The 21,214-nt window shown below is 40.6% G+C and overlaps 1 protein-coding gene and 2 non-coding genes across 9 annotated transcripts in view; 2 read left to right on the forward strand and 1 right to left on the reverse strand.

Annotated features, from left to right (window-relative positions):
- Positions 1 to 5,701: 5,701 nt before the first annotated feature.
- Positions 5,702 to 5,774, forward strand: TRNAK-UUU (transfer RNA lysine (anticodon UUU)). The gene has a single exon. It is a non-coding gene; the product is annotated as a tRNA-Lys (tRNA).
- A 295-nt stretch (positions 5,775 to 6,069) lies between these two features.
- TRNAK-UUU (transfer RNA lysine (anticodon UUU)) lies at positions 6,070 to 6,142 on the reverse strand. Its single transcript has one exon. It is a non-coding gene; the product is annotated as a tRNA-Lys (tRNA).
- An 8,417-nt stretch (positions 6,143 to 14,559) lies between these two features.
- MDM4 (MDM4 regulator of p53) overlaps positions 14,560 to 21,214 on the forward strand; it is a 40,368-nt gene continuing 33,713 nt past the window's right edge. For 3 of the 7 annotated variants that reach the window (XM_027082719.1, XM_027082718.1, XM_027082721.1), the window contains exon 1: positions 14,560 to 14,690. The gene's annotated coding sequence lies outside the window, so the exon portion shown is untranslated. Of the gene's footprint in view, positions 14,691 to 14,713; positions 15,028 to 21,214 lie in introns of those variants that run through there. The other 4 variants (XM_027082714.1, XM_027082722.1, XR_003427945.1 and 1 more) reach the window with 3 other exon arrangements.

Here is a 21,214-nt window from a genome sequence, read left to right on the forward strand (position 1 = left end):
GAGCGGGAGGATGGGGCGGGTCCTGGAACCCTGACCTCCCTCCCTTCCCCTCCCCTCCCCTCCCCTCCCGTCCCTTCCCCTCCCCTCCCCTCTCCTCTCCTCTCCTCTCCTCCTCTCCCTCCCTCCCTCCTTCCTCCCTCCTCTTCCAGTACGTGGGGGAAGAAAAAAGCGCTGGCGTCAAGTTGTGCTTCGGGAATCCAAGAGCCAAGATTTCCACTTCCCACTCGCGTGAGGGTTTTTGCAGATGGTCGTTACTTTTCCCTGCTGGGACCCCTTTGCTCTGTGTCAGATGAATGCCAAATCATTCTACTGGAAATGACAGAGTTTTGAGGTCCATTTATCGGTTTGCGGAATTTCCCCCCATCATTAAGATAGAGATGCCGGAAAGAACCCCTACCTTGAGGATGGAGGTGGCGGTGGGGGGAAGCTGTCGCGGCGCTTTGCACATTCAAACTCATTCGTTTTTCTATTCGCCCTAGTGGGTCTTCTCCCCCGAGCCCCAGAAAATAGCAATCTACAACCTGAGCGGGGAGCGGCGGTAGTAGGTCCTTCAACCCAACTATCGCAGGGGAAAAAAATCTTTCATAGTGTGTTATATTTAAAATTTTGACTCAGTACCTTTGTTTGAGCAGTGGTCTCTAGAAGAATTTTCCTAAGGGCTCCACCCAAAGAAACAAATAATTGGCCAGATCCTCATTTGCATTTGGTTTGCATAATAACTATGATCTCTGATCTCAAAGTACATTTTCCTCAAAACTTGAATCTTGTTCTCCCCCAGGGCCCTCCTTCTTTCTTTCTTGACAGACTATGATCAACACCTGGTTCTCAGCCTCCCTCCCCTGCAGTCCCCTTCAGGTATCTAAGGCTCAAGACTCCCAGCCTCTGATCAGATACCCAGGACTCTGCAGCCAGGGTTCCCAGGGAAACATCTGCAAACCTGCCCCTTCTACAGCTTCTCTGCAAAGCTGCCCCTAGTAGCTTTTAAATATTTGTTAAAAGCTATTATTCCAGCCCGTTTTGGGTTCACTGGAGTTTTGTGGGATTTTCTTTTTTAAGGGTGTTGGAAAGGCCTTTTAAAAAAGATCAGGGGCCTTTTAAAATTTCCTCACTAATATGAGACTTCAACAAACCCAACACAAGTCTTAGATTCATAGACTTATAGAATTGGAAGAGACTCCAGAGCTCAAAGGAGGATAAATATTTGTTGGGAAGGGAATTTGAATAACCAGAGGAAGTCCTATGTAGGCGAAGAAAGCAAAATAAAAAGTGACTTCATTATTCAGAAGAATCTCTTGGGATAGATATTGTTCTGTTCTCATATAAGGTGAAATCTGGGCAAATGCAAAGGACCCTTAATTGCAGGCAACCTTGAATGAGACAATGGGAGGAGAAGCTCATGAAAGGAGATGTGACAGAGGCTCCTGTTTTCTTTTCTACCCACTGTGCCGTGACCTTGGGTAGTCCAATTCACCCTCTGAGCATCAATAGTTCCATCAGCTTCGCTTACCACTCAGGGCTGTTGTGAAGATCAAAGGAGAGAACGTAATGGACCATTCTGATGACCGCAGGCAGCATGCTCTACATGTAGCATGATGTCTACATGATGCTATTCCTGATCCTCAAGAGCCACAGGGGATAAAAACATGCATTCATTCACTCACTCATTCACTGCTTGATCACAACACAAATATTTGTGACAGCTTACTGCGTGCCTGTCATCAGGCTAAGCTCAGAAGCCTAAGAGAACAGAGTAGCATAGAGCCACCAGTGCTCCAAATTTGCTGGAGTGAAGAGTCTTCAGGGAAGAGCTAACAGGAAACAGGCCTGCCTGGGTCACTGGGGGATCATATTAAAGGCTTTATAAAGCATTTTGGTAGGGAGAAAATTTTGTGTTATAAGAGCAACCAGGGCATATCAAAAACTTTAGGTTTGTCCTGTAGGCCACAGAGAACCCAGGGTGTAGACTGGGAGTGATGTGATCAGTGACGTGCATATTACACAGGAGGACTTGGAAGACACACTGCATGTCTTTCTTCCTTTTGCCCCTGTAGATCCACTCTTGGCCCTCTGGCTTCCTAGAAGGGGTGGGCCAGTGGAGAGCCACCGCAGGAGAGTGGGAGGAGGGAGGTCAAAGAGGTCTGGATATTTCTTCCTCAGGATCCTTCTCTTTGGGTTCACTGTGGGCTGGCTGCCACCCTCAACCAAAGATCACAGCTTCCCTCCAGGTGCTTCCCCCTCCCTCTCAGCCCCTCTCCCTCCCTCTTCCTTTTCCTCTTCTCTCTTTAATTTACATAATCACTTACTCCCTTCCTTTGACTTTCAATCCAGGGAGTGGAAACTCCTTTTCCTGCTGGTCCCTGGGTACTGCACACTGTTCCTTGTGGTTGTGCTATACCCTGCCAGCCCTTTGTAAATTGTTTCTTCAAATTGGAGTATGCCATTGGCATCCTGCTAGGTTAGGAGTACTGGCTTGGAGCTCGACAGGGAGGCCCTGTCTACATTCAGAGTGCAAGATCAGAGAATCTCAAAGCTGGGGCAGTGGGGGTGAGAAGGAAAGGACAGATACAAGAGAGAGTCAGGAAGTCAAAAATCAATACTATTTGATAATGTATTGAACGTAGGGATCATCAGAGAGGGGGAGGAATGTAGAATTACTCCCCACTTAATGCCTTAGGAATTGGTGGTAGGACTGTAGTAAGACAGGGCCCAGGTGTGGGGCGAGCAACCATGACTTTAATTTGGACATGTTGGATCTGCAGTGTCTCTAGAATGTTTAGGTGGGGATGTCTAGCTGACTTTGGATTTATGAAACTAAATTGAAAGTAAAGGTGTAGACAAGTGATATCAATTTTGGACTCTTCAGTTCATAGATGATTCATAAAGTTATGGGCGTATATGAGATCACCCAGGTGGGCATATAGGAGAAGGAAGAGGCCTGCAAAAGAGATCATCAAGAAGAAATAGCCAGGTTGATAGCAGGAAGAAATGAGACCTCAGAGTGTCAGAAAGGAGGATAGAAGAAAGTGTCAGGAAAGAGGGATGGGGACACAAGTGCAGCAGAGACATCTAGGAGGGCAGAGCTGAAAAGGCCCTTTGGAATGACAAGGAAGTCAGTGTCTGAGCTCTCGGTGCTGTGCGAGATTCTTGAGTTGCTACCCTTGCTGTGTTCTCAGAGAGGACGGTAGTGGAAGAGAGCTTGGAAAGCCCACCAGAAACCCAGGCTGCTCTCAGTTTGGAGTTATTAGGCCAAAAACACAAAAGGAGACTTTTCAGAACAACTCCTCTGTACCACGCATCTTCCCAGTACCTTGTAATGGTCTCAAACTTCAAAGACTGTATACAGTGATGGTGAACTACTGGGTCTCTGAATAGGCAGTTACATTAGGCATTGGTTTGGGGACCCCTTTCTTCCTCCCTTTCCCAGCTCTGATACAGAGGTGATGGCGATTTTCAAAGACCGTTGAGTCTGATGAGTAGGAGAGCAAAGAGCGTCGCTTTAAAAATTAGTGGGAGAAATTTAGCTTGCGCGGGGTGCGGGGTGGGGGGCGTGGTTCCGCAAATATAGAATCTGTGAGTTTAGACTGCCCCCTGGTGGGAGAATTAAGTTCGATAGTCAATGTGAATGAGAAGCTTGATGAAGCACTCCGGGAAGATTTCATGCTAAAAAGGAACAAGGTAGCACTACTTGGTGGCGTTTTGTAGTGCAACATAGCAAAAGCAGATTCAGTTCATGCTACCTCAGGTTGGACTTTACAATGTTAACAAGTCAAATTTCAATTAGACTTTCAAACTTTGCCGTTGCCTATATGATAAAATTATTCTCTTTCGCCTGAAATAAACCCGTCAGCTGTCTCTAACCCCTCACTCCCTCTCTACCTCCCTCCATTCCAGCCAGATTAATTTATTCACCATTCCCTAAACACAATTTTCATTCATTTTTCTTCCAGACTTATTGTTTTCCTTCCCACTGTGTCTAGCTCACTGCTGTGGAAATAGGTACTCAATAAGCAATTCATGAGTTAATCTCAGTGTATTTAAACAAATGCTTTATTATCCTGGAGGAAAGGGAATATGATGTAACAAAGCCATTGGGCAGGAAAAAAGAAAACAACTTTATTTCTGCCCCTTTAGGACGCTGGACAGACACCATTTCCCTTTCTTAAAAAAAAGTTAGGTATAATACATTTCCACATCTGATTCAAACAAACGGAGCAAAAAGTTTTTCTGTATCTAACACATGAGGGCTCAAGAAATGTCTGAATAAATGTCTGTCTGGCTCATTACAATTTCCTCTGCATACCTCTGACAGTTACTTGTTGAAACTCAACTCCGATCCTGAAAACTTAAGGACCCCTGTCCTCATTTTATACCTACTGCCTTTCTGTCCATTCTCATCTCCTGCCACTTTCTGCACTTGAATTCTTATTACTGCATTTATTACTTTGCTAAAATTAATTGCTTAAATGTCTGCCTTCTTGCCTAGACTGTGAACAGGATCCGTGTCCTATATATCTCTGACTCTAGAGCCAGCACAGAACCTAAGCCATAATAGATGATCAATAAATGTTTGTTCAATTAAATTGTTCTTTCCTGTTGCATTTTGAGTCTATTCCTTCTAATCTTATTCACAGTGGGAAAAGTAACAGAGTAGTAAAATTTTAGATTTAGATTTTAGATTTACAGTTCATCTAATCAATCTCCCTCATTTTATAGATGTGGAAACCCAGACCTGTTTAGGATCACACAGTTTGTTAGTCTTTGTTCTAAAAGAATCAGACAATTGTAGGAAACAAACTCCTACAACTGAGGCTGGGCAATTTTGTTCATTGTGTTCAGAAGCCTCAAGTTCCCAGAAACAAAAATGAATTCCCTTATCAGTCTTGAAATTTCATAGTCCTGTGTTCCACACCCTATGCATCAGGGTTGATGAAGTTGATTTTAGGAAAAACTAGGCTATCTGGAGATTTTTATTCTTAATACTCCATGTTGCTGGTACACATGTACATGTTCTACTGGTACACACTTATACTTCTTTAGGAGGATTCACCTTGTGAGTCTGACCTGAAAACTGCAACTTGTTGGGAAGAGGGAGAAAGGCAAAAATTGAATCAAAATCTAAATTAAAGGTCTAAACTCTCTTTCTCTCAATCTAAATTCACACCCACCTTTCCACAGTCACTTCTGCTTTCCTATATTAGCTCCTCTATTCATGAATCAAATGTATCTTTCCTTCTTTTGTGCTAAGGAATGCTTGTTTAACAGCTACATCATCTAGTGAAGGGAAATATATTGTTCATTAACAATATGGGAAAAATACTGTAATCTGGTTCAGTAGAATATAACTAAAATTAAGAAGTCCTATCAGGGAAGTAATATATGGCAGACAGAAGAATTGTAATAAAAAGAGGTTGCAGCTGTCTGAATTTTTAATGTTCGTCTTGGTTGCCCATCTCTGTAATTTAGTACCGCTTGGTTTTAGAGAGCTTAGTAAATATTGGAAATTTACAAAACACGAACTATGAAAGAACTTGAAGAAAACATGTATTAAGTAAAGGGAGAAAAATATAGAAAAGTGAATGTTTTTCTTCATCTTGCTGAAAAAAATACTTTAATACTAATTAAAACCTAAATTTAATCTATGTGAGAAGAAATTTATTAGAATACTATCAGGTAAAAAGAAGAGAGAGCGTTTCAAGAAGGTGCCCGGATAGCTCAGTCGGTAGAGCATCAGACTTTTAATCTGAGGGTCCAGGGTTCAAGTCCCTGTTCGGGCGTTTCTTCGTTTTCTTGTCCCTTTCTTAGCTTACTACAAATACGAAAATCTCAATGCCACAGCGTACTTCTACCTTAAATAGAATTAATTTCATTTTTCACTGGTTTCAGAGTATGCTAAATAAACATATTCTCAGAGAAGAAAAAGAAGCGACTACCCCAAATCACTCAATTTCTTGGCGAGTATGGAGGGTTTGCATGGTAGTTTCCCAGCGGGAAGGATTTTTTTTTCCTTCACGTTTCTAGTACTTGAGAAAAACAAAAAAACAAAAAACGAAAAGAACGATAAAACCGAAACGCCCGAACAGGGACTTGAACCCTGGACCCTCAGATTAAAAGTCTGATGCTCTACCGACTGAGCTATCCGGGCTCTCGTGAGAAAATATTCGTGCTACAGTATCTTACTTAAGAAGGAAGAACCTTGTGCAATCGATTCCTTCCGCCGGCATTTTGTGAAACTGTTTTAAACCCAATAAAGCTCTGTATTCATACGCCAAGAAAAACAAGAAGGCGTAAATCATGCACCTTTCAACAGCCTTACCAGTTAACTCAAAATTGCGAGACACTTACGTGCCCAATAACCATTATTAGGTAGACTTCTTTGATTTGTAACCTCTCTAACAGGTCCAGGATTAACAGAACGGCGAGGTATGTCACTTTTGAAGACTTGTAGTGACACCAGATCTGTTATGCTATTGATAATAGGGTGGATATCAGTTCTAAAACCTACCCGACAATAACAACAAAAAATGAATCTCTCTAAGAGAGAATAGAGATGTGCTGTTCTGAAGCTATTGCATTGAACTGTGTAGTATAAAGTGGGAGAAAGGACCCTGCAGAGGGATAGCGGGATTGTCCTTTAGGTCCCTTAATGGAGTCCAAGTAATTTTACATGACGCAAACCCTGGAGTAGGTCACCCCCAATGGCCTTGAGGGCAGAAATCCTACTAAACCAGAGCGGAGAGCTGAACATGCCAGCAGAAAGACATTTTATTGATCTTGGCATTGGAGGCTCTTCTGTTCCACAGCCACCAGTAATCTGAGCACTGCCCTTTGCTATGGGGTTGGCGCAGAGAATTACCCTCGGTGGGGCTTAGAGTGAGACATTAAAGTGTTTTCGTTAGCTGATGTTGCTTTGCCTTAATTCCATCTGCTTAACTCCAACTGCTTTAGAAGTGATTGCTCTGGTCCAGCAATTCCACTCATAGGAATTTGTCCTAAAGAAATAATCAGGGATGTGTAAAAAGACCTGATTACAAGAGAGAACGTCAAAGCATTTTAATTGGAAAAAATTGTAAATGACATAAATGGCTATATAAATTATGGTACAGCCTTAATAAGGAATGATATGCAGCCATTAATAATCATATATAAAATAACACAACTTGGGAATAACTGTAAAATATTGTTAAGTTAGGAAATATTTCAAATAAAAAATTTAAGCAACAATATATTGTACAGCACAGGAAATTACTTTAACAGAAGTAATTTTAACAGAGACATAATGGTCTGAATGGCTTCCATTCATACTTTTAACAGAGTATAATCTCTAAAAACACTGAATCACTATGTTGTTCACCTGAAACTAATATAATATTGTATATCAACTATACTTCAATTTAAAAAATTTTAAAGTGTGCATATATGTACACTGAAAAACTGAAAGGATAAATGCTCTACGTAAAGGCTGGGTTCTGAAGTTAGGTGCCCCTTTTTGAATCCTTATTACCACTCTGTGATCTTGAGTAAGAGATTTCTCTGTCTCAGGACAATAAAATGATTGCAAGAATGAAATAAGATAGCTTACATAAATTGCTTAGAATAGTGTCTGACATGTAATAAGCATTCATGAAGTTACATAAAGAGTTAATAGCAAAGCTATAACAAGATCAGACTTCATGGATTCTGTTCTTTCCATCATTCTCTGACACTACGTAACCTTCAACAATTGCTAAAGATATTTTTTAAAATTAATTTTTATTGAGGTAAAATTGACATTTAACATCATGTTTCAGGTGCACAACCTAAAGATTTGATATTTGCATACACTGCAAAATGATCACCATAATAAGTCTAGTTAACATCTGTCACCACACAGTTACAAAAATTTTTTTTCTTGTAATAGAACTTTCAAGATCTACTCTCTTAGCAATACAAATATGTAGGACAGAATTGTTAACTATAGTCATACTGTCTATAAGGCTTAACACATATTTGTACTTTTATTGAAGTATACTTGATTTACAATGTTGTGTTCATTTTTGGTATACAGCAAAGTAATTCAGATATATATACACACACACACACTTTTTCATATTCTTTTCCATTATGGTTTATTACAGGATATTGAATATTCCAGTGCTATACACTAGGATCTTGCTGTTTGTCTATTTTACATATAGTAGTTTGTATCTGCTAATCCCAAACTCTTAATTTATCCCTCCAATCTCCTTCCCCTTTGGTAACCATAAGTTTGTTTTCTATGTCTGTGAGTCTGTTTCTGTTTTGTAAATAAGTTCATTCTATCATATTTTAGATTCTGCATATAAATGATATCATATATTTGTCTTTCTCTTTCTGATTTACTTCACTTAGTATGATAATCTCTAGGTCCAACCATGTTGCTGCAAATGGCATTATTTCATTCTTTTTATGGCTGAGTAGTATTCCATTGTATATATTTACCACATCTTCTCTATCCATTCACCTCTCGATCGACATTTAGGTTGCTTCCATGTCTTGGCTACTGTAAATAGTGCTGCTATGAACATTGGGGTGCATGTATCTTTTCGAATTATAGTTTTCTCTGGATATATGCCCAGGAGTGGGATTGCTGGGTCATATGGCAACTCTATTTTTAGTTTTTTAAGGAACTGCCATACTGTTTTCCATAGTGGCTGCACCAATTTACATTCCTACTAACAATGTAGGAGGGTTCCCTTTTTTCCACACCCTCTTCAGCATTTATTTGTAGACTTTTTATGATGGCCATTCTGAATGGTGTGAGGTGATACCTCATTGTAGTTTTGATTTGCATTTCTCTAATAATTAGCGAAGCTGAGCATCTTTTCATGTGCCTATTGGCCATCTGTATGTCTTCTTTGGAGAAATGTCTATTTAGTTCTTCTGCCCATTTTTTAAAAAATAAAATTTATTTATTTAATTGATTTATTTATGGCCGCACTGGGTCTTCGTTGTGGTGTGTGGGCTTTGTGTGTGGGCTCTTCTTGTTGCAGACCACGGGCTCTAGGCACGCGAGCTTCAGTAGTTGTGGCAAACGGGCTCAGTAGTTGTGGCTTGCGGGCTCTAGAGCGCAGGCTCAGTAGTCATGGCGCACTGGTTAGTTGCTCCACGGCATGTGGGATCTTCCCAGCCCAGGGCTCGAACCCGTGTCCCCTACATTGGCAGGTGGATTCTTAACCACTGTCCCACCAGGGAAGCCCCTTCTGCCTATTTTTTGATTGGGTTGGGTTTTTTTGTTATTGAGTTGTGTGTGCTGTTTGTATACTTTGGAATTTAATCCCTTGTCAGCCTCATCATTTGCAAATATTTTCTCCTAGTCCGTAGGCTGTCTTCTTGGTTTGTTCATGGTTTCCTTTGCTGTGCAAAAGCTTGTAAGGTCCCATTTGTAAATTTTTGCTTTTATTTCTATTGCCTTGGGAGACTGACCTAAGAAAACGTTGCTACGATTTAAGGCTTAACATATGTTTGACTGGAGTGGAGGGAGATGTAGAGAATTTAGAAAGCTTACAATATTGAGTTATTAATAATTTGGGCAAAAGAATAACTTTATCCCCTAAGCAATGGGGAGCTATTAAAATTTTGACTCGGGCTTACCTGCTGGCGCAGTGGTTGAGAGTCGGCCCCTGCCGATGCAGGGGACGCGGGTTCGTGCCCCGGTCCGCGAGGATCCCACATGCCGCGGAGCGGCTGGGCCCAGTGAGCCACGGCTGCTAGGCCTGCGCGTTCGGAGCCTGTGCTCCGCAACGGGAGAGGCCGCAGCAGTGAGAGGCCCGCGTACTACAAAAAAAAAAAAACACACACACACAAAAATTTTGACTTATTAATGTCCCAGTTTCTCACTCAAAGGAACACACATTAGATTTGTTCCATTCATGTTACAGTAAAAACAATAACAAGGACTACCATAGTAAGTATTCTCTGTAAGAATCAAATGACCAGAGCTAATCATCCACATAGGGCTAATGGTAGAATGGTTTCTAAAAGTGGCTGTGTGTAGATGAGATGTTGAGTCATCAAATTAGGAATATTAGATTGACCTTTCTTTGCTCAAAACCCTTTGATTCTGCTTATTGAATAACACATGGAACTTTTTATAGCAGCATTCAAAATCCAAAATCCAGCCTGCAAATCCATCCCATGCCAGTACCATTTAATAGAAATATAATGCAAACTACATATGCAATTTAAAATTTTCTAGTAGCCACATTAAAAAAGTTAAAAGAAACAGATAAAATTAATTGCATACTTTATTCAACTCAATATATCAAAATATTATTTTGACATGTAATCAATACAAAATATTATTAAGATATTTTACATTATTTTTTTCCTACTAAGTCTTTGAAATCTGATGTGTATTTTACACTTACAGCACATCTCCATTAGGACTAGCCACATTTCAAACCACATGTGCCTGGTGGCTATTATATTGGACAGTGTAATTCAATACAGTGCCAATCTTCTATACAGTAATCAACAATTCAATCAAAGGAGACTCTTTCTTTCTCTGGTTTTTAGACAGTCTTCTAATTCTTCCTCCCTCTCCTCATCACTTATGCCATATTTCTTCAAACGACTTCTCCCACCTCTGCCTCTTGAAATCCTATTCATTCTTAAAGGCTCCATTCTTCTACAAAACCTTCAATGATTATGTTAAATGGGAAGGAAAGATTAATTCAAGAACCTATAGACTCACAGTTTATAGATTCAATAATAGAGCCATACATTTGTTGTTCAATTTGTAATTGAAAAAGTAAAATCGGATCTCTGCATTACAACATGCACAAAAATTCACCACAAATGAGTTAAAGGCTTAAATGTGAAAAGCAAAGATTTAGAACTTTTAGAAGAAAATATACAAAGTGTCTTTATGATTCATAGACAGGAAAGAACCTCTTAAATAATATACAATAAATAAGCTATCATAAAGAAAATAATTAATAAATTTGACTTCATTAAAAAACTTCTGTTCAAAGGACAACATTCAAAAAGTTAAAACAAGCTATAGATTTGAAGATGTTATTTGTAATACATATAATTAAGAAGGATTAATATCCAGATTATATAGGGAACTCATAAATCAATAAGAAAAAGACAAACCAATAGAAAAATGGGCAAAAGATATGGACAATTTATAGAAGGGTAGTCAATAAATATGAAAAAATACTCAAACTTACTAATAATCATGGACACATAAATCAAACCACCACGAGAAATCATTTCACATCTATTTTTAAAAAACCTTGTTATTATACAAGTTTTGGTGAAAATGTGAAGCAACAGAATCCTTATACACTCCTTTCAGGAGTGTATACTTCTACAATCACTTGGAAACACTTTATCACGATCTAATTGAGTTGATAATGTGTATATTACCCAATAATTCTACTGCCTAAAGTACACACAGAGACACATACAAGAATGTTGATAGCAGCAATGTTCGTAGAGCAAACAATAGGAAACACCTAAATATTTGTCAAAGGAAGAGATGGGATAAAAAAAAATGGTGGTGCATTCATTTATTGTTATGGGCTGAACTGTGTCCTCTCAAAATTCATATGTTGAAGTTCTAAGCCCCAGTACCTCAGAATGTGACTCTATTTGCAAATAGGCCCTTTATAGAGATGATTAAGGGAAAATGAGGTCATACACGTGGGTCCTAATCCAATATGGCTGATGTCCTTATGAGAAAAGGAGATTAGGACACAGATAATGTGCAGAGGGACAAACATGAAGACAAATTTTTAAAAATTTTAAAGCATAAAATGTTTGAAAGGAATATATACAGGTATATAACCTAAAAGTCTAAAGAAATGCATGGCAGGGGTAAGTACCAAACTCAGGATAATGGTTCCCTCTGCAGTTGAAGGAGGGAGATGCCATCGGAGAAGGGACTGCAGGGAACTTTTTTGTATAGGTAAAGTATTGTTCTATAGGAAGAATGGTGGGGAAAAGGAAATCATATTCTTCATTATACCTTTTTGTATGTCTGAAGTAACTCCTTATAACTTTTTTTTTTAAAATTTATTTATTTTTGGCTGCATTGAGTCTTTGTTGCTGCACGCGGGCCTTCTCTAGCTGCGGTGAGAGGGGGCTACTCTTCTTTGCGGTGCGCGGGCTTCTCACTGTGGTGGCCTCTCTCGTTTCGGAGAACGGGCTCTAGGCGCGCAGGCTTCAGTAGTTGGGGTGCACGGGCCCAGTTGCCCCATGGCATGTGGGATCTTCCCGGACCAGGGCTCAAACCCGTCTCCCCTTCATTGGCAGGAAGATTCCCAGCCACTGCACCACCAGGGAAGCCCACTCCTTATAACTTTTAAGAAAGGCTCTAGACCAATAATATTGGCTTCTAATTCCTTTAAAGCTGCAATGGGCTTTAGAAAAGTCATCTGAGTCAGCCATTTTACGCTACAGATTGGGAAACTGAACACCTATGTAACTTTCTCATTTCTAAATAGCTAGACTAAACCCAGATTTCCTGTTTCTTTATTGAATAAATGGTTTGTGAGCACAGTTCTTAGAGAAGGAAGCGGTGATCACTGAGTCAGTTATGAGCTTGTTAAGCCAATTTCATTTTCTTTTTTGGCAAGATTACTTGACTGGTAGAAGAAATACTATAGTTATGATTTGTTTTCATGATAGCAAGTCATTTAATGAGGTTTTATGAACTCCTTGGGAAAGGTCAGAGAAATGTTTCCAGATGTTGACCTCTAGTAGGTGGGATAATTGGTTTAAGAACAACCCTGGAAGAGGAACAATTAATCATGAATCAGAGTCAACCATGAGGGGAAAAGCTCTACTCTTAATCATGTCCTATTCAACGTATTTACCAAGGCTTTAAATGAAAATAAGTTAGATATGTTAATCAACAATTTGCAAAATGCAAAAGTGAAAGAGCTAATCTCTCTTGACTCTCCAGACAAGGCTAACTGCAGCTCATCATTGCACTTATCACATTCTCTTTACCTGGACAGTCTGAGGCCTCCTCTAGGCAGATTCCAGGTGTCACTTGTTTTAGAATCCTCTACACTGGTGCTTGGCACACAGCAGATATTCAACAAATACTTGTCGACAAACTGAATTACATGACAGGATCACAATTCCAACAGTCCAGGAGACAGTAGGAAAGGACCTAAAGTAACAAGGTACTATTTAAAAGATACAAAACAAACTCCTGTTTGGGATTTTTTCAAAAATTAAAATTAATTGCAGAAAAAGAGAGGAGAAATAGTTGACAGTGGTTCACCTAAAAAAGCTCTCTGGGAACAACTGTGAAAAAAGAATTAATTCTTCAGCTTATTTACAAAACTCTGGATCTCCACCTAAGTCGGAGGTGATGCCAGAAGTAGAGCAAGGTGCAATGTGCAAATTAAGAGAGGTCATTGCCCCATTTTATTTTGCATGCGTGTGTATCTGGTTCTGGGAGCCACATTTTAAATAGGACAAAGAGGTACTTGTTCAGAAGGGTGGCAAGGGGGCTTGAAACCATGGCAAATAAATAGTTGAAGGTTCTGAGGGGATTTTCAGCCTGCAGAAAAACAAAAGAGAGAGTTAGAGATGGGACATGATAACTGTCTGCAAAAAAAACCCAATAGGGGCTTCCCTGGTGGCGCAGTGGTTGAGAGTCTGCCTGCCGATTCAGGGGACATAGGTTCGTGCCCTGGTCCAGGAGGATCCCACATGCCGCGGAGCGGCTGGGCCCGTGAGCCACGGCCGCTGAGCCTACGCGTCCGGAGCCTGTGCTCCGCAACGGGAGAGGCCACGGCGGTGAGAGGCCCGCGTACCGCAAAAAAACAAAAAAAAACCCCCAAACCAATAGTACTTATATTGGAAAGAATAAAGCCTTACTCTTCTCCAAACTGCAGAACTGAAACCAAGAGAAATGGCAAAATAACATATTTCAGCCCAGAAATTCCTCTAACACCTAGAATCACCCTAAAATAAACGAAATGAGGTATTGGGGGGAGGTCATGCCAGTTGGCACTGGCAGAGGTTGAAGACAACCTGCCTGAGAGGTTTGAAGGTGCTTTTGTATTGGGAGAAAGCAGGCTAGATGACCTGGTTGTGTGATCCAAACAAGCTCCACCTCATTGTCCTTTGCATCTCTCTTTTAGCATTTCTTGTAGTGATTCGTGTATATATACTAGGCTTATTCTCACCCAATTAGCGACAACACTAGGATGCTGTTTCTCCGCTCCAGCCACCTCTGGGGAGTAAGAATGAATAAGTTAACACTGAGAAACACAGGGAGCGGTTTTTCAGCTTTCTGAAGAGCTGAAAAGGCGGCCTCTGATTATGCTTTTAGCTTTCTCCCCTCCCTGTTTTTTGATCTCCCAGGACATGTTTATGAATATCACAAGATCCTGCAATTTCCTCAAATGATCTCTCTCGAAACCTCACAACTCTTAGTGGTCCAGGTCCTGCGACTCTCTTTCCCCGGACTGGATCTACTCTATGGTAGGGACGGCTCAGCCTCCTGACTCTCTAGCCATCCAGTTGGCCCATCTATGGTTTCTGGAGGCCTCACCGGAAGCTCTTATGGGAGATGGGTTGGCGAGGCCGGAAGTTGCGCCCTCACTACTCGCCGTTTCAAAATGCTGCTGAGGCCTTAGGGCCTGTGACTGACGCCCCCTCCCCCCCGGGCTCTGCGGGGGAGCTACTCATGGAGCGGCCGTAAGGTGTGGCTTTTGGGTTTAGTCGGCGGGGTGCCGGGAGGCCGGGGGTGGGAAGTGGAGAGTGGGGAGCGGGCGCGGCGCGGCCAGTTCTGCAGGCCCCGGAGCCGGGGTAGCCGGCGGGAGGAGCTAGAGGCGTGGGTGGCGGCGTGGGGACGGTCGCACAGGGCGGAAGAAGGGCTGGTGGAGGAAGGGTTATAAGATGAGAATCAGCAGAGGACAAAAATGGAGGTGGAGTGACGTGATGCAGGTCGGCCAACAGGTTACAAACCAAATCGAAATAGATTGACGATGCTTAATTGGACGCAAAATATGAGGATGACTGAGGCACTTTGGAGGAAAGGTGGGAAAGAGGGAGGCGGAGAGAGTGACATTGAGGTGTCTTCGAGATTTTAAGGCAGTAATTTTCAGGGCTGCGGACCATCTGTCTCAGAGGCACTTGAGTGCTTTTTTGAAGAATGCTCACTTGGGGGCCACACCCAGACTTCCTCTAACAGAATGCCAGGAGCTGGGGCTCGGGAATATGTATTTTAATCAGCACATTTCCCAGTTGATTCTTGTACACCCTCAAGTTTGAAAACCAGTGTTTTAAAGCGACACCCGGAGAAAATGCTGCTTCTGTTTTCCTTCATCCAGAAAGATCTATTAGTTACGAAGCTGCTCCGTGCTTTGGGATGGCACGGGGAACAAGTATCAAAGATAACTTGGTACCTTTTGGTATTAAATTTTACTACATATCAGTTTGGGTTTAGTTCCCTCCCTCCTCATACATTCCTGCTATGAAAAATTAATTTAGTTTAGAAGTATTTATTTCGGAATATTTTGTTTCACAGTACGGTCAGGATCACAATTTTTTATTTTAAAGTTTTTTAAAAAACTAAAATACTACTTGCCTGTTGTTAAAAAGAAAAAAAAAAGCACAGTACAGAAGTGTGTAAAGTTAATTGTCCATTAACGTGTCCCTAACCTGTCCCCTCCTCAAGCTAGCTACCCTTAACTGCTTGGTATTATGTCCTTCCTGACTTTTTCCACACATACTCGCATTTTTAAACAACAGTGGGGTCATTTTGTGTCTACTGTTCTGTACCTTAAGTTTTTCAAATAACATCAGGGACAGCTTTCCATAAAGTCTACATATAATATTTTCTTTTAAGGGCTTGCGTAGTATTGAATTATAGGGTTGTACAAGAATTTCTTTAACCAGCTCCCCATTGATGGATTTTTAGGTTGTTTCCTAGCATATTGTTTGTTTTGCAAACTGCTGGAGCATACTCTTGCTACACACTTCACCTTTTTAGATGTGTAACAGACCTGGTAAGAACTAAAACAACATCTGAATGGTAGTTTCTTTTTTAAAAGAAAACAGTTGGTTTTATTACTTTAACATATTTAGTTGAAAGACAGTCAGACTGGTGTTTAGTAGAGGTCCTTAGGGCTTTAAAGAATTGATAAGAATGATTAGTTCTGCTGACTTCTGACAAGAAGCTTTTATTTTAATTAGTCTTTAAATCACAGTTATCTTCAAAGGTAGAGATTTGAAGATGAGGTGTAGGAGTCTTTTGGACTAAGTGTAGGGTAAAAACCACTCTTCTGTTATCATTGAGAGATGTATAAGACTGTTCCTTCTCTCTATGATTTCAATCCAGTAGGGGACACACATAAAGACATAAATATAATGTTGTGAGTGTTTTAATAGAGGTGCTGTGGTGTCATCAGCTTCCTTTGGGGAGTCAGAAAAGCCTTGACCAAGGAGGTAACTGGAATAGTATTTCCAAGATTACTAGTTTTTTCAAGATACAATAGATAAACACGTGGAATTGTTGTCATTTCTTACACATTTGCTGTGTACCATTCAATAAGGTAATTAAAACCTATTGTTTTAATTTAATATTGTTATTTTCTATTTTCCCACCTTTTTAAGGAAATATTTTAAAGTTTCACAGATGTGTCATTTTATTTACCTTTAAATAGGTCAGGATGTAGCTCTTATCAGGTTAGGATTTTTAAAAAATTTACCACAGTGCCTTTCTACTACCATTTACAGCTTCTTAATAGTATCTAATACCTAGTACATAATTCAAAATTTCCTGATTGTTTAGGAAAAAATGACATTTTACAGATGGCTTGTTTGAATTAGGACTTGAACAAGGTCCACACATTGTATTAGGGTAGTGTTTTTTAAGTCTCTATAACAGTCTGTCCACTTCAACAGTAATGCTGCACCCAAGACCCTGTAGAATTTCCTACATTCTGGATTTGCCTAATTGCCTGCTTTTAGTATTGTTTAGTTATTCCTCCATCCTCCATTTTTTCCCCCTACAAACACATATTAGTTAGATCTAGAAGCTTGATTAGATTTGGATTGGGGGTGGGGGGCCAAGAATATTTCATAGGAGGTACTGGGTGCTTCCAGTTGCTTCACACAGGAAGTACACGATGTGTGAATGCTGCTCTTTCTAGAGATAAATTTGGTCAGTGGGTCAAATGCTGTAAGCCTGCTCAGTGTGTTTTTAAGTCCCCCCTTCCCCCAACCTTTCACTTATATGGTTTTAACACTTATTAATGATTGTTGAGGAGATGACATTTAACTGGAGACTGGAAGGTTTAGGATGAGTCAGTCTTGTACAGAGAACTGTGTTCAAAATGAAGGAACAATGTGTGCAAAGGCCCGGTTTGAGAAACTAAAAGATCAGTGTGGATGAGGTGCAGGGAGTGTAAGGAAGAGCAGTGTAAGTTGGAAAGACTGGCAAGGTGCTGAGGGCCTAGGCTCTTTATTTTTCAAACAGTAGCAAGCAGTGGAGCAGGGCCTGGCAGGGTAGGATTGTTTATTTTATTTTGGTTTTTTAATCCTTCTGGCTGTAGTGTGGAGTTTGGATTGAAGTGGGGTTAGAGAGACAGTTAAGAGTCTATTGCAGTGACACAGGCAAGAAATAACATTTTTTGATTTGGGGAATTGATGGTGAAGATGAAGAGAGGGCGTGGTTTTGAAAGATTTAGGAGTTAAAATCCATAAAGTTTGATGATGTGATAATGGGGGAAGAGGGAGAGGTCAAGATGACTCTAACTTTCTGGTTTGAGAAACTGAATGTAAAAGGATAAGCTTTAGTCTTGGGCAAGTTATTTGACTTCTTTTTTTTTGCGGTACGCGGGCCTCTCACTGTTGTGGCCTCTCCCATTGCGGACGTGCAGGCTCAGCGGCCATGGCTCATGGGCCCAGCCGCTCCGCAGCATGTGGGATCTTCCCGGACCGGGGCACGAACCCGTGTCCCCTGCATCGGCAGGTGGACTCTCAACCGTTGCGCCACCAGGGAAGCCCTATTTGACTTCTTTAAGCCTCAGTTTTCTGTATTAAGGAGAGGCTAACAGTACCTAACCCTGTTGCACTCAAAACAGATTCCAGGTGAAAAAGGGAAAAGATCTTGCTTCAGGTTCAGAGCCCATCAACTGACTTCATTTCTCACATACATCCGAGAACAATTCCTTTCCTCATGGTATTTTTCTCTCCTATTCTTTCCAGTGTTCTCCCATTTTAAAGTCCTCCCACTGCTATTGCCATTCCCTCTCATTCCTCCTCTGCCTTGCAATCAAAAGTAATTCGTCTTTCTCTGAACTTCTGTGGCCCTTAAATCAGTATCTTTTTAATGGCACAACACTTTCTACCAGATGTTAAACCATTATTGACGTTTAAATTCTTCAGAGCTGCCAAGCGGTCAAGTCTTGTTCCTACTAAGATGCTGAACTGGCATGACTGCTGACTCCTTTCTCTCAAATCATCCCTAGAGGGACTATAAAAGGAAAATACTGTGAGAAACAAATGGGTGATGTGGACTTTTTTGAACTGCTTTGTGGGGTGGAGGTGGGGGTTGGGGGAGGGTGGGTCTTTGGCCTAGGACAGGAGTCAGGCAGGCATAGCTGTAGGAGAATAAAACTGTGGAAGAAGGGAACTATTGGAATACTGCTCTAGTTGCTCTCCTGCCTCATTACTTTGGAATTACCTTTTTCTACACTTGCTGTGACTCAACCCTAGTCCAGCTTTCCTTAAGAGTAAATCAGGGCATTACAGAAGCATATACTTGTGAGGAGTTGAGAAAAAAAACAAGTGATGACTGACTTTAGGCAGTCACTTCTCTGTCCGTTACCTTCTTAATTCTTAGGTCTCCCCAAATCCCTATCATAATGCTGTATCTCCCTGGGGAACAGAAGGTGAATCCTTGGTCTGAGCTGTGATTGTATGGGATGGGTAGTGATTGTGGTTATCTGGTGCTTGGGATTTTCTACTTTAGTGTTCATTTCCTACCTTACTCCAGCTTACTGTGGCTGATTTTGGCTGGAATTTGGTCTTCTCCCTTATGCTTTGCCAATCAGAATAGCTGCTGTCCTCTAGGGAAAAATAACAGTGTTGAAGAGCACAGGTATTTCAATAGGAGAACAATATATAGGCTTCATTGGAACATAAGTAATAGAACAGATGGATCAAGAGTTTAAAGTTAGGGCTTCCCTGGTGGCTTAGTGGTTAAGAATCTGCCTGCCAATGCAGGGGACACAGGTTTGAGCCCTGGTCTGGGAAGATCCCACATGCCGTGGAGCAACTAAGCCCATGCGCCATGACTACTGAGCCTGTGTGCCACAACTACTGAGCCTGTGTGCTACAACTACTGAAGCCCGTGCACCTAGAGCCCGTGCTTTGCAACAAGAGAAGCCACTGCGATGAGTAGCCCTCTCTCGCTGCAACTAGAGAAAGCCTGTGCACAGCAATGAAGACCCAATGTAGCCAAAAATAAATAAATAAAATAAAATTTTAAAGAAAGTTTAAAGTTAGACTGATAATCATTCTAGAGGAAGTAGGGATGATATTAACAACTTGAAACAAGAATAAGCAGAGGCTGATAGAACCAAGCAGAAATAGTAGCCTTGAAAAATATAGTGGTTGAAATAAAGAACATCACATCAGATGGATGTAACAGAATGGATACAATTGAGTGAATTAGAATTCTAGATTGAGGAAAACTCCCAGAACAAAGGAGAAAAGGACAAAGAAAAAAACATATAAATGAAAAGTTAAAAGATAAGGAGAATAGATGTAGAGGTACTCACATCTGAATAATAGGAATCTTAGAGAAATAAAAATGGAAAGGAGGAAGTATTGAAGAAATAATGGAAAAATTGTTCTCTTTTAGAATTAAAAAGGAAAAAGAAAGTCCCCAGATGGAAGGGTTTCTTAGAGTGCTAAAAATAAGAGGTCAGGAAAAACTCACTTCTAGACATATTATAGTGAAATTTAAGTGTATCACAACAAAAGAAAATTGTAGGAGCCTCAGAGAGAAAGAACAGATCACACACAAAGGAGCAAAAATTGAATTGACATCAGAGTTCTGAACAACATTGCTAAATGCAAGAAGACAAAAGTGTTTTTAGGGTTTTGTAGGGAAACTTAGAGTTTTATACCTAACCACATTTATTTAAATAGGAGGGGATGATACAGATATTTTCAGGCATATGAAGTATTGGAAGCCTTGCCACCTAAAGGCCCACATTGAAGACAGTTCTAGATGAAGTACTGAGAGATTCAAATCCAGAAAATGTTACAAGAGATATATGAAATAAAGGTAATCAGATACCTTGTTATCATTTATTGTTGTAAAGGCTAAGGCCAAAGGGGAAAAAAAAAGAGAGAAAAGGAAAATTCAAGAGAGGGGAAAAGATATCTGCCCCAGAATTTAAAGTCCAAATGATATCATGCTGAAGTTCATATCTTATTAGCAGGGAGACAGAGATACAATTTTAAGAAAGGTAAAAGGAAGAGTAGGACGAACTAGAATGCTAAATTCAGATGGTAGAGACAGGGAGTTCCCTGGTGGTCCAACGGTTAAGACTTGGAGCTCCCAGTGCAGGGACCGGGGTTCGATCCCTGGTCAGGGAACTAGATCCCACATGCCACAACTGAAAGATCCCAAGTTCCACAACTAAGACCCCGTGCAGCCAAATAAATAAATAAATATTAAAAAAAAAAAGTGGGGGAGACTTCCCTGATGGCACAGTGGTTAAGACTCCATGCTCCCAATGCAGGGGGCCCAGGTCCCATCCCTGGTCAGGGAACTAGGTCCCACATGCATGCCGCAACTAAGAGTTTGCATGCCGCAACAAAGGAGCCCACGTGCTGCAACTACGGAGCTGGTGAGCCACAACTAAGGAGCCCACCCGGTGCAACCAAATAATAAGTAAATATTTAAAAAAAAAAAAGAAAGAAACTCTTTGGACATTCCAAAACTTGTTCTTAAAAAAAAAAAGAAAAGAAAAAAGATGGAAGAGAAGATTTATAGATATCAATTACATTAAATGGACTAAATTCACCAAAGATAAAAATTGACAAATTGGATTAAAAAACTCAAAATCCAGATATATGCTTTTTACAAGGGCACGCCAAAAGTTTAAGGGCATGCAAAAATTGAAATTAAAAGATTGGGGAAATACATGCCTGGAAGTACTAACTAAAAGAAAGTTGGCATGACCATACTAATACAAGATAAAAT

This window comes from Aethalodelphis obliquidens, unplaced genomic scaffold (genome assembly GCF_003676395.1).
Source record: "Aethalodelphis obliquidens isolate GAN/ISIS:26980383/991018 unplaced genomic scaffold, ASM367639v1 scaffold48, whole genome shotgun sequence".
NCBI lineage: Eukaryota > Metazoa > Chordata > Mammalia > Artiodactyla > Delphinidae > Aethalodelphis > Aethalodelphis obliquidens.